Genomic DNA, 12,626 nt, shown 5'->3' with positions numbered 1-12,626 from the left:
ATCCATTTGATAGACGAGAGAATTTGAGGATAGTTACAACCCTCTAAATCCAAGTCCTAACTCACTGCCAACCCATGGGCACCAGACAAGCCGCAAAGCTCTCTGCACTTCCTTTCTTTATCCAATCAGAAGGAGCCATGCCCAAAATGGTTTGTTGTTGTTGTTACCATTGTTACAGTGAATTTCCAGTGCCTGGAAGGAAAGCATATGACAGGCACACCCAAAAATCAAAGGTTGTGAAAGAAGTTAATAAAACAAGGATTATAAGAGGTATTTGAGTGCTGAAAACAGGGATATTGTCCAAATAAGAAGTCAGGCAAAATCAAGGACCATCCTAATTTCCAATATATCTGTCCAAACTCAAAACCTCTTAAGATTTCTGGAAAATAGAGTGTGGGGATTCCTGGATGTTGAAAAGTGAGAGTGTGGGTAAAGGGTCATTGCTGTGGAGTAGGTAAAAACATAAAACTGAATCCTATTAATATCAAAATTAGCATGTACTGACAAGGGAGGGGGACTTAGAACAGACCACCATCCACATAGCTGTCTCTCACAGCCACATAGCGCAGGGCCTTAAGATACAACAATGAATGGCAGATAGTCTTAATGCAGTTGAGAGGTAAGACCAGATGTTCCCTTTACACTGAGAGCAGTTGTTCCCTAGGATTCGAGATAGTAAGTCAGAATCATCACTACAGCCATAATAGTCATGAAGATCACCATTGTTTTTCTCTTAAGGACAATCTATGCAGATCAATGTATAATATATTATATTTAGTATCTGTATAAGAGTTTAATGTTTATATGAGTTCAATATCTATGCAATAAGTGTTTTAGTGACAATGTAGAAAATACATTCACACAGTGCTGTGTAGTCTTATAAGAACTGCCTTTATGTGGTTTTAACAACAAAACAGTTTTTTTTTTTTTTTGGTTTTTTGAGACAGGGTTTCTCTGTGGTTTTGGAGCCTGTCCTGGAACTAGCTCTTATAGACCAGGCTGGTCTCGAACTCACAGAGATCCGCCTGTCTCTGCCTCCCGAGTGCTGGGATTAAAGGCGTGCGCCACCACTGCCCGGCCAACAAAACAGTTTAAAACATGATCAAGAAATCTAACCCCTATTGTTACAGGAGTTTGGCCATTTGGTCTATTGACCAATGGAATGGAGTGGGTCGGCTCAATGGGCGTGGTTTTCTCTAAGGATACGGTGACCCCTTAAGAAAGGCAGAGGCAGGTGGATCTCTGTGAGTTCGAGGCTAGCCTGGTCTACAAGAGCTAGTTCCAGGACAGGCTCCAAAGCTACAAAAAAACCCTGTCTCGAAAAAAAAAAAAAAACAATAAACAAAAAACAAAACAAAACAAAACAAAAAAAAACAGAAAGAAAGAAAGAAAGAGAGAGAGAGAGAGAGAGAGGAAGGAAGGAAGGAAGGAAGGAAGGAAGGAAGGAAGGAAGGAAGGAAGGAAGGAAGGAAGGAAGGAAGGAAGGAGAGAGGAGCGCTGCTGCCTGCCTGCTTCTACATGGAAGGCTTTCTGATGCCATAGCTTGGTGACCTGGTCTAGAGCTTTTCCCATCTTTCCATGGTGGATGAAGAGGCAGCGGCGCCACTTGATTCTGTATTTGTGAGTGTGTTATTTCATGTTGTCCCTTAATAAACGAGTCCTTATCAAAGACTTCAGTAGACTACCCCTATACTACTTGTCCACTTCATTTCCTGCTATTATGTATTTGATCAGTGTTATGTTAGTCCAAAGCTTCTAGTCTTGTGATGTCGCCAAGAGTACACTATGCAAGTGTTCTGTCTTGTGGGGCAGACTGTCAGAATGGAAGTCACTGATTGCATGGTATATGTTTGTAATCTTGATAACTGTTGACAACTGTCCTTTGAAAGTGGTTATTCTACTTTTCTGCTGGGAATCTTTCTAAACTGGTAAGAGTGCTGCGGTTGTATGAATGAAAATGCCTCCCATAGGCTCATGTATTTGAACACCTAAACCCCCACTGGTAGCACTGCTTGGAGGGGGCAGTCTATTGGAGGGGGGCAGTCTAGGAGGTGTGGTCTAGCTGGAGCAAGTATGTCACTAGGGGCAGACTTTAAAGTTTCAAAGCTTAGTGTCATGCCTGGTTAGCTCTCTCTCTCTCTCTCTCTCTCTCTCTCTCTCTCTCTCTCTCTCTCTGTTTTTCCTTTGTGCTTGTGGTTTAAGATGTGAGATCTCAGCATGGCATCCTGCTCTAGCTGCCAAGGCTGCCTACTGCCTCTGTCACTATAACCCTCTGGAACTCCAAGCCTAAAGAAACTCTTCCTCAGGGCTTTTGAGTAAATTCTGTGATCATTTAACAAAACCAAATGTGTCTATAGCGCTATAACTTCTAAACAAATGGAATAAATAAATTATCAAATAAGAGCACAAGTGTATATACAAAATGATTTTAAGGAATCAGCACTTAAAATAATGCCTGTGCAGAAATCGGAAGATGAAACAGGATGCAGCAATACAGAATATTAGAACTGCATATTAAAGAAAGCCAGATGAGCATATGATGTTCAATGAAAAGAGCTAGTAGCCAAATGATGCACATAACACTGATGAGATATTGATGGATTTTTAAAAATTCCAAAGCACTATATTATGTGGTTATAACTAAGCTACAACTAGAAAGATATATGTTTACAGAATATAAGTTAATGACCATAGCCAAGGAGAGTACCCAGATGCTATGGCTGGATTTTAAATGTCTTTTAAAGGCTTGTTTAAAGTCTTGATGCTCAGGACGGTACTATTGAGAGAGGACTTTTAAAGGTGGGGCCTGGAGAAAAGTCCGTAGGTCATTGGGGGCATGCTCTTGAAGAGTATTGTGGAACTCTAGACCCTATTCATTCTTGCATTCTGGCTGTGAAGGTTGTTTTACCCCACCCATGCATGCTTATGTCACGATGTGTTGTCTCGACATAGGCTCAAAGCAATGGAGCCAAAATCATGGACCATAAGACTGACCAAAATAAGTCCTTTCCCTTCATAACTTGATTACATCAGGTAATTTGTTATAGCAATAGAAAGCTAGCTAACACATCAGCTCTGCCTGATGTAGGCATCAGTTCTCTCTGTACAAAACGAGGGCCTATCTCCTTGTCCATACCTGAAAACCAGCATACTAAATTCCCTATTTCTGAGGTAATGCTGGGAAGCATTTGAAAGAAACGTCTATCTTTTCTTCTGTCTGAGAGCTCCCCTCTCCCACTGTCTCTTGAGAGTTTGCAACCAAGGGAACAAGGAGTGACATTTTTGTTTAGTCTTGTTTTATTTCATTTTGTTTATCCTGTTCCTGATCCAGGGGATTTGGGCAAACTTGGGTTTCTCTCCTCTGAAAAACCACAAGGAACAGCAAAATAAGTCTGGATCAGAGCATCTCATTCTGGCTCCCCCTGCTCTTTCCTCTGTAGAGCCAGGCTGCGGGAAGGTATGGCTATGCCCAGGCCTCTTCCCTACTTTGAGCCAAGCAGTAACTAGCTGCAGCTGCTGGAGCCCTTGGGAGAGGGCAAGGCTGCAGATGCTTAGAACTTGCAGCTGCACAGTGGGGTAAGAGGGCCCCCACCCAGCCAGAAACCTGGCCAGGACAGAGGTCGACTTAGCACTGAATGATTTCCTAGCTACAAAGTGCCCTGCCTGGCTGCCAAAGATGGGTGGCAAGACAAGCAGCATTGGAAGGAATTCAGGACAAGATGATGTGTCCTCATGGAATGTCAGCATCCTGCCTACAACCTGGTTCCTCTTCTAGAGAGCGTTGTCTTATGAGAACCTCTTAGATTCAGGATTACTTGCTCAGCACAGGTGTTGATACAGGAGTTAACACTTGAGACAGCAATGGGAAGCTTCACTTGCTATAGATATAACGCCCCTGCTCAACTTTTTCCTAACCACGTTCTTGTTGCAGTAGCCAACCTTCTGAAGGGTGGGGTCTTGCCTTCTCAGCCTAGCAGAGTGATTTACAGTGTGTAAGGGAAGCAGGATTTGGAATGGACCAGCATCAAATGAGTCCATTCTAAGTAGATATTCTTAAATGTACAGAGTTAAAGGTTATCTGGAGGTGATACTATATCATTGAAAGAAAACTAGACTTTTATGCCTTTATTGCCAATGGAAAGTCAAGCGTTTTAGGTGCAGAAGGACAAAGGACAGTGGATAACCCCTTTGCTCTGAGTTGTAGTATTTCCTTCTGTTGGATTAAAGAAGATTCTTGAGGCTCAGATGAATCACATGAATCTCAGAAGACACGACATGTGAGCCCCTCCCTGAGATTACAAAAGCAGTGAATGATGGCTGAGAGAGCAGAGCCTCTTCAGTGAGTCTGTTCACAGATGGTGGAAGGAACTCTAAGGATGCAGCTCTCATGAGCATTCACCTATGTCTCAGTGGGTATTTAATGTTGGGACATCTTATAACGCTCCTAAAATAATCCCTGTAATCTCTTCAGTTCACTGAGCTAGACTCTGACTCTGGTAGTGTGTGTGTGTGTGTGTGTGTGTGTGTGTGTGTGTGATGTGGGATTCCCTTCTGTATGCTGTGAATGTGTTTTGTTACCATTACATTGGTTAATGAATAAAACTGCTTTGGCTTATGGCAGGGTAGAATAGAGCAAGGCGGGAATTCTAAGCAGAGACAGAGGAGAAAAGTAGGCAGAGTCGAGGAGACATCATGCCCCAGAACTTTACTGGTAAACTAAGAGCCTCGTGGTAAAATACCATACAATAGGAATGAGTTAATTTAAGATGTAAGAGTAAGTCCATAAGAAGTCTAAGCTATTGACCAAGCAGTGATACAGTTAATATGGTTGCTGTGTGATTATTTAGGATCTGGGAGGCTGGGAAATAAACAAGCAGTCTCTGGCTACAAAATGGTCCCCCAAGCATTCAGCAAAATACATCCATATAAAGCCTTAAAAAAAAAAAAAAAAAAAAAAAAAAAAAAAAAAAAGGACTTCTAGACCCACAAAAATGGGAGCCAAAGGTAGCTTCTTGGTAACATGTTGTTGTTGTTTCAGATGGACTCTGTGTGCTGGCAGTGAGCAGAGGCAGGGCTCCTCTAAGAGAAGGCTTCCTGACTCAGCAGTAGCAGCAAAACCTGTGTGGCTCCTTTAAAAAGGCTTCCTGGTTTTGTGCTAGTTTCACACACAGCTTTGGCTCTCTCAGGAGGCCAAGTGTTTAAACTGGGTTTGTGAGTGGCATGTTGCTAGTTGCGTCCCTGGAAGTAGAGCATTGTATATGGCTCACAGAGTCAGTGAACATGCGTCCGCCATGCTGGACTGGGAGGAACAAGCAGGCAGGGCCATAGAGGTGGTCCTAGCCATGCCCATTTAGCATTAAAAAGAAGGGGGGGGTGTCCAGGTCAGAACAGGATTGCATACATGCAATAAAGACAGATTCAGACAGAAATAAACCTCTGAATGGGTCACAATTTGGGGTAAATGTATGTAAGCTTGGGATAGAAAAGAAAAAGAATATAGACAATTATAAAAAGAAATAGGTTTAAGAAATAAAACAAAGTTTTTAAAGAGACATAAAGGTAATATAAAAGAGTACAAAAAGTCATAGACGAAAGAAGTAGAGAAAAATAAGCCACATAAAGATGAAAAATACACAGAGACTGTAGATTGTGTATATTATTGTATTTTTTGAATTTTTTAACTGTGAATGAGCTAAGTACAGAGAGATATTTGATTCTGGGGCCTGCTATGCTAAATCAATGTGTATATTTTAAAGGTATCTTGACCTCAAAATTTGGGTCTAAGGATATGTTGCTTTGAAAAAGAGATATAAATATTGTAGCTGTAACTCTTGCTTGATACCTATTTTGTTATATGTAATTTTACTACATTAATGTTAAAATTTTTCCTTTTTATTTAGACAGAAAAGGAGAGGTGATGTGAGATTGCCTTCTGTATGCTGTGAATGTGTTTTGTTACCTTTGATTAATGAATAAAGCTGCCTTGGTCTATGGCAGGGCAGAACAGTGCAAGGCAAGAATTCCAATCAGAGATAGAGGAGAAAAGTAGGGAGAGTCAAGGAGACACCATATAGCCACCAAAGGAGAAAGACACCCCAGAACTTTACCAGTAAACCATAAGCCTCGTGGTAAGATACAAAATAATAGGAATGGGTTAATTTCGCATGTACTGGCTTTTTGGGAACTTATTCTATTTGGTTGCATACCTTACTAAGCCTGGAAGGAAGGGGGAGGGCCTTGGACTTCCCACAAGGCAGGGTACCCTGCCCTCTCTTAGGACTGGAGGGGGAGGGGGAAAAGGACGGAAGTGGGAGGAGGGGAGGAAGTGGAAATTTTGAATGGTATTATTTATAAAGTAATAAAAAATTATTTTACAAAAGATGTAAGAGGTAGTTCATAAGAAATCAAAACTATGGGCCAAGCAGTGTTGTAATTAATATAGTTTCTGTGTTATTATCCAGGTCTGGGCAGCCGGGGAAACAAATGAGTGACCTCCAACAACGTGTGTGTGTGTGTGTGTGGTCAACTGTTGGTGTACATGTCCTCAGTAGCACACAGCATCATTATAGTCAAAAAGTATGTGCTCAGTATCAGTAATCATCAGGAAATAGAAAATCAGACCCACACTGCCCTATAAGTTCATACCTACAATGATAATCATCATCAAAAATAAAAACTGACAAGTGTTGGGAAAAATGAGGAGGAAGCAGAACCATTATATCCTGTTAGTGGGGTGGAAAGCTGAAACATTCCAGTGTGGAAAACAGTATGACATAGTATGACGTAGGAATACAATATAATCCAGTAATCCCACTTTGGGACATTTATCAGAAGTATTGAGATTGAGATTTAAGAGAGATGTCAGCTTTATTCACTTCATTGCAGTTTTATTAACAAAACCCAAGATATATAAACAACTTCAATACTCATTAATGGACAAATAGTTGAAGGAAAATGTGGTACACAGTGGAGTATACTCTGCTCTTAAAAAATAAAATTCTGCCGCATGAAACATGGATAAATCCGGAAGACATTATGCTAAATAAAATAAGCCAGGTACAGAATGGCAAAAGCTATATAACTGTACTCATAGGAACTACCATCCTGCCTAAAACAAACAAATTTATAGAAGTAGGCAGGATGGTAGTTGCTGCAGAGTTGAAGGAGGGGGAAATCGAGAGTTGCTATTCAAAGCATCATATTTCGGCTTCAGAAGATGAATGCACCCTGGAGAGCTGCTATCTCACCTCATGTCCATGGTAACAATACTGTTGGGACTCTAATCATGTGATAGCTACTGCATCAAATCAAAGATGAATTAATTAACTGATTCAACAAGTACTGATAGAGCATTAATGTGTTCAATGCACTATGTAAATAGAGCAGAACTGGGTGCCTGAAAAGGCAACATGAACAGAGATTTAGTGAAGTAACCAGGGAGGCTACCGATGCACTGAGGGGGCCTCACTCCAGGCAAAAGGACAAATACCCATGAAAAACCTCTAGTGGAGATGCACTGGAGATATGTGGGAAGACTTAATGAGACGTTCACAGATATGAAGAGAAAGACAGAGTTCCTCAGGGAAGTAGAAGCTGTCAGCCTCAAATCTGTTATCACAAAGTGTTACTCTCCTATTCCAAGAAAAACGAGGATCTTATGAGTGTGAGAGCAGGACAAGGTATTATCTGTATATATTTTAAATATAATGTATGGAGGTGACAGTTATCTATGAACTAATTTTATCTATTAAATGCATAAGATAAATCATTTTATTTATTCCCTAGACACTTCCTATATGCATAGTTATCAGTTAGATAAAAAATGTACTGATCAAGTAATTTCTATGACTCTACTTCCTTATCTCTCAGACGGACTCCCCTTTGCAGTCTCTTCCAGCTGTCACATGTTTTGTCTGTGAGAAAGCTGAGACTTGCTTTGGTCATCTGTACCCAAAGGCTATTTCTTGAAGTGTTGTCACACAAACAAAAAAAAAAATGTAAAAAGCTGCTTCTTGTTCAATAGAACATACACGCTACAAAATGCACCATGTGCGAAGTTGCCTTTTGTGACAGATAATCCTGTTTGTCAGCTTGACAAACTTGAGAAGATGAGAGCTCAAGTGAGGAATTCCCTCCCTCAGGTGGGTTTGTGGGCTTATCTATGGCAGCATTTTATTAATTGCTAATTAACATAGGAGGACACAGATCATTGTGTGTAATGCCATTCCCGGGTAGGTGGGCATGAGCTGTATAAGAAAGGTATATGGACAAGCCAGAGTAAGTAAGCCAGTAAGCTGCTTTCTTACACGATAATCTTATGTAGCTCCTGCTCCCAGGTGCTTGCCTTGAGGTCATGCTCGAACTTCCCTCAGTAATGGACTGTAGTCTGCAAACCCAAGCGGCTTTTAATCATGGTGTTTGTCACAGCACCCAAAGCAAACGAGGACGCTTGTGAATACTATATTTTGAACATGAATGCATTTAATATTGTAGCAGAATTCTGTGACCTTGGATGATGGGAATAGAGTAGCTTTCAGGAAAATGAGGATTGGACATTTTTAAGTGAAGATAAATATTTTACGGTTCAGGCAGTCTTACTTAATTTGGGCAATGTGCATACACTAAGCTATCGGCTTATAGACCATTCCTGTGGTATGGAAGGGTTTAAACTATTTGCTTGACCCCAATGTGATTTCAATAGTACTATTTTGTTAGCAAAGTTATTTTTAAAGGAAAGAGATATAGAAACAGGAGGAGGAGAGGAAGAGGAGGATGAGAATGAGTCATTGGAACGGGGACTAAATAGCCATATACGGTTTACAGAAACAGTGGCTTGGGTTCAACAATTGGTAGCTCCATTGTGTGGCTTAACCACACTTCTTTGTCTAAGTTCTCAATTCCTCTTTTGAAATGAGGCAGCGACCTGACTTTATTATTATTTTGAGGGATATGTAATATTGTGTCAGTTGTGCCTTTGAACAGTGTTTTTTTGCATAGTAAATATTTTATGTGGCAGGAGAAAAAAGGTAGAGAAAGAGATATCGAGATTAGCACATGAAAGTTGTCTGAGGAAAATTGTAAATCCTTCAGCCATAGGCTACACATGGTGGAGCAGATGTGTCAAAGAAGCTTCAAGATCCTCTAGAGAAGACACGCTGTAGGTCAATGAATAAATGACCCGTTAAGGATCAGAAGTCATGTGTTGGGGTCTCTTCCCTGCTTACTAGCTCACTGCCACCTCTAGGAGCACTTTCTGAATAAATTGCCTCTATTTTTGTCACTTTCCATGTGTCCTTGATCCAATTCAGTGATTCAGGACATGGGCCACAATTCAGTGATCCAGGACTTGGCAAGTGTGTTCCACATTATAGTATGCACCTATACCATTTAGATGTAAGACACTGTATATCACTAGGAATAAAAAAAAAATGGAGCATTTCCAGTCCCAGCACCTACTACCACACTACAGCTCACACACTGCCAGCTCTAGTTCCTTAACTCAGTCATAAGTAACATTATCTTGGCACTTCAGTGGGCACCATTCCACTCTGCTTCCCAAGCTTGTGAGTTCATCACGCTATCACCTCAGAATCTTGCAGTGGCATTTTTTAGTTCAAGGAATTGCTCATGGTTTTCTGACACAAACACCTGTTTGGTAAAGCACTCGGCTATTCCATCTATTTCTCTTGGAAACAATCACTATAGCAACCTGTCTAGATTGGCATGCATACCAGAAGGATAGCATATTCTTTGCATGAAGGTGATTTACATGGAAAGAGGTATGCTTGCTCTCTGTTTCATTCTGTGTGCATCTTAGATGACTCTGATAACAATATAGCGAGTGCCAAACATACTGATTTACAATGCAGTGTCTCAAAATTGTTTCCATGTTCCAAGTCCTCAGATCAGGACATACTCTTTCCATGGTCTTGAGTTCCCCAGGGAACAGGAAAAGGACCAAAAGGAGAAGCAAAATAATTAATTTGAATAGAATATTTGAAAGTATCAAGCAATCCTTTTCTCTACAAGTTTGGACATATCAAAGACACAGCATTCTCGCAATGGTTGCAAGAATCTGTACCTACCTCTTTGTGAGGATAGTGTCTTACTTTGGGTTTTTGTTGCTGGGATGAAACACCATGACTAAAAGCAACTTGGTGAAGAAATGGTTTATTTCACTCACTATTTCATGTAACAGTTTATCTTCCAAATCAGTGAGGGCAGGTACTCATACAAGGCAGGAACCTGGGGGCAAGATTTGATGGGGAGTCCATGAAGGGGTGCTGCTTACTGGCTGACTCCCCATGGCTTGCTCAGTCTGCTTTCTCATAGAACCCAGGATCACCATCCCAGGAATGGGATCACTCACAATGGGTGGGGCACTCACACATTAATCACTAATGAAATACCCTACTGGCTTGCCTACAGCCCCATATTATGGAGATATTTTCTCTATTGGGACTCCCTCCTCTGATGACTATAGCTTGTGTCAAGTGGACATAAAAGAAGCGAGGACAGTAGCCTTACTATTGGGACCATATGTACAATGACCTTTGATCACCATTTATCCTGTGTTCATTTCTCCAGTGAGCACTGACTAGGATTCCCAGGACTTTTTTCATATTATAGGTCTTATTGATACAATTTTTTTTAGATTTAGGGGTACACAAATACTTTTTTATGTGAAGCTAGATAAGTAACATTTATGACTTAGCATACTTACCCTATATCTGAGACTGTGTGGAAATACTTAAGTTCTTCTGTTTATGTACATTAATTATCATAGCTTTTCCCTATATTTTCTCTATCTCTAGCATGTTCTCAGACTGTGAATGGTTTGGCCAACATCTTCCATTTCCATCCTCACCTCAATCCTGGTAACTACTCTTCGACTGTTTAAGCGACTTTGTTATTTTTGAGAGTTCACATGTAAGGCTGGTCATGTTGATTTCGTAAGTATTGTAAAGAGTTCATAAAGAATAGTGTGGTGGTTTGAAAGAAAATGGTCCCCAAGGAGAACGCCATTATTAGGTGGTGTGACCTTGTTGGAGGAAGTGTAGTCTTGTTGGAGGAAGTGTTCCCTGTGGGGCGGTCTTCGGGGGTCTTTTTCTCAAGATTCACTCAGTGTGTCAGTCAATCGATCTCCTGTTGCCTATAAGATAAAGCACTCGCGGCTCAAACACCACGTTTGTCTGAACACTGCCATGTTCCTCATCAAGATCATAATGGACTGAACCTCTGAAACTGTAAGCGAGCTACCCTCAATTAAATATTTTCTTCGTAAGAATTGCCATGGTCATGATGTCTCTTCACAGAAATGAAAACCCTAAGACAAAGAGGTAATACTGTTCGCTGACACATAATCACTGAGCCATTCAGTTTCGTTATGTTGGAAGACTTTTTCTAAATAGTCCCAGGTTGTTGCAAGAACATCGAAAGACATCTCAGGTATTGAAAGTAAAAAAGATCCGGAATGTTTGCTATATTTTCTTTTCATATTTTTATACCTCTAAGTATTTCATGGTGTAGGCTACAGTTCTCTGCAGGCAGGCCATCTTTGGGTGACTGACCTTTCTTAACCCTTTCCTCACCCACACAGCTGCAATAGCTTTCTATAAGATCTCAAGAGAACAGTTTATCAGCCATTCAAGCAGCAAAGGTCATTTCGAATTTGGTTTGAAATGAGCATGTGCATTCAGGGCTAAGATTCACTTGGGCCTTGTGAGATCAAACTTCGCACTTTATTGAGTTAATCGATGAATTAATCATAACAGACCAGCAGAGGCAACAAAGATTTGTGTGCATGCCAGAAAGGGCTCTGCTGATCCCAGAGAAAATGAAGTCCATGTTGCAGGACATGCAAAGCCATCACAAAGAAAATTCACAATTGTGTTTCCAGCTTAATTGCTCGTAGTTGAAAAGAAAACAATAGAAACAAGGTTTTGTTTACATAGAGCATGAAACTTTGTCCTGGGAACTTTTGTTCTCCTCATAATTTCCAGCAATGTGAACACTGAGTGCTGACTGACTGTGTGGAATTTTAAAGAAAGAGCAAAGAAAAAGCCAGTGTACAAGTTAAGAAATGTTCCCAATGTCAGAGGTTGGTAAAGATTTCCTCTTTGTAATACAAAAGAAGCGAAGCTGTGAGGGCACAGGTGAAGAAATTCAGGAACTGCTAGCCTTGTGAGCGTTGCTTATTTGAAGTTTATCCATATTCACCCCTCCAGGTAGCCCAGAAAAATAGCTTCTCATTCAGCTATGAGGGAACACTATACTGCAGGAGAAAAGGGTCTTTTGGGGGAACCCCCAGTACACACGGCTGAAGGGTGCCATTAGTTTCAGAAAAGAATGTTACTGATCAACCGGATTTAACCTCTGTCCACACAACTATGTCAATAGCATCACCTGAACATGCAGCTGTTACGACACAAACACAGAATCCGAGCTGTGCTTCAGAAGGGAAAGTCAGCCAGTGACTAGTCAGACATGCCCCAAGCAAAACCCGTGACTGTCTCTTCTCATTTCCTTCTTCCAGGATTGACCAATTTTCTTTCAAACATTCCCTTTGGAAAAGTGAGGACGTGAAGCTTTCTACTTTCTGACGAAAACTGTTAGCTTCTGAGAAT

This window comes from Chionomys nivalis, chromosome 13 (assembly GCF_950005125.1).
Source record: "Chionomys nivalis chromosome 13, mChiNiv1.1, whole genome shotgun sequence".
Classification (NCBI taxonomy): domain Eukaryota; kingdom Metazoa; phylum Chordata; class Mammalia; order Rodentia; family Cricetidae; genus Chionomys; species Chionomys nivalis.
The sequence above is the reverse complement of the archived record's forward strand: the minus strand, read 5'-3'. Positions refer to the sequence as shown.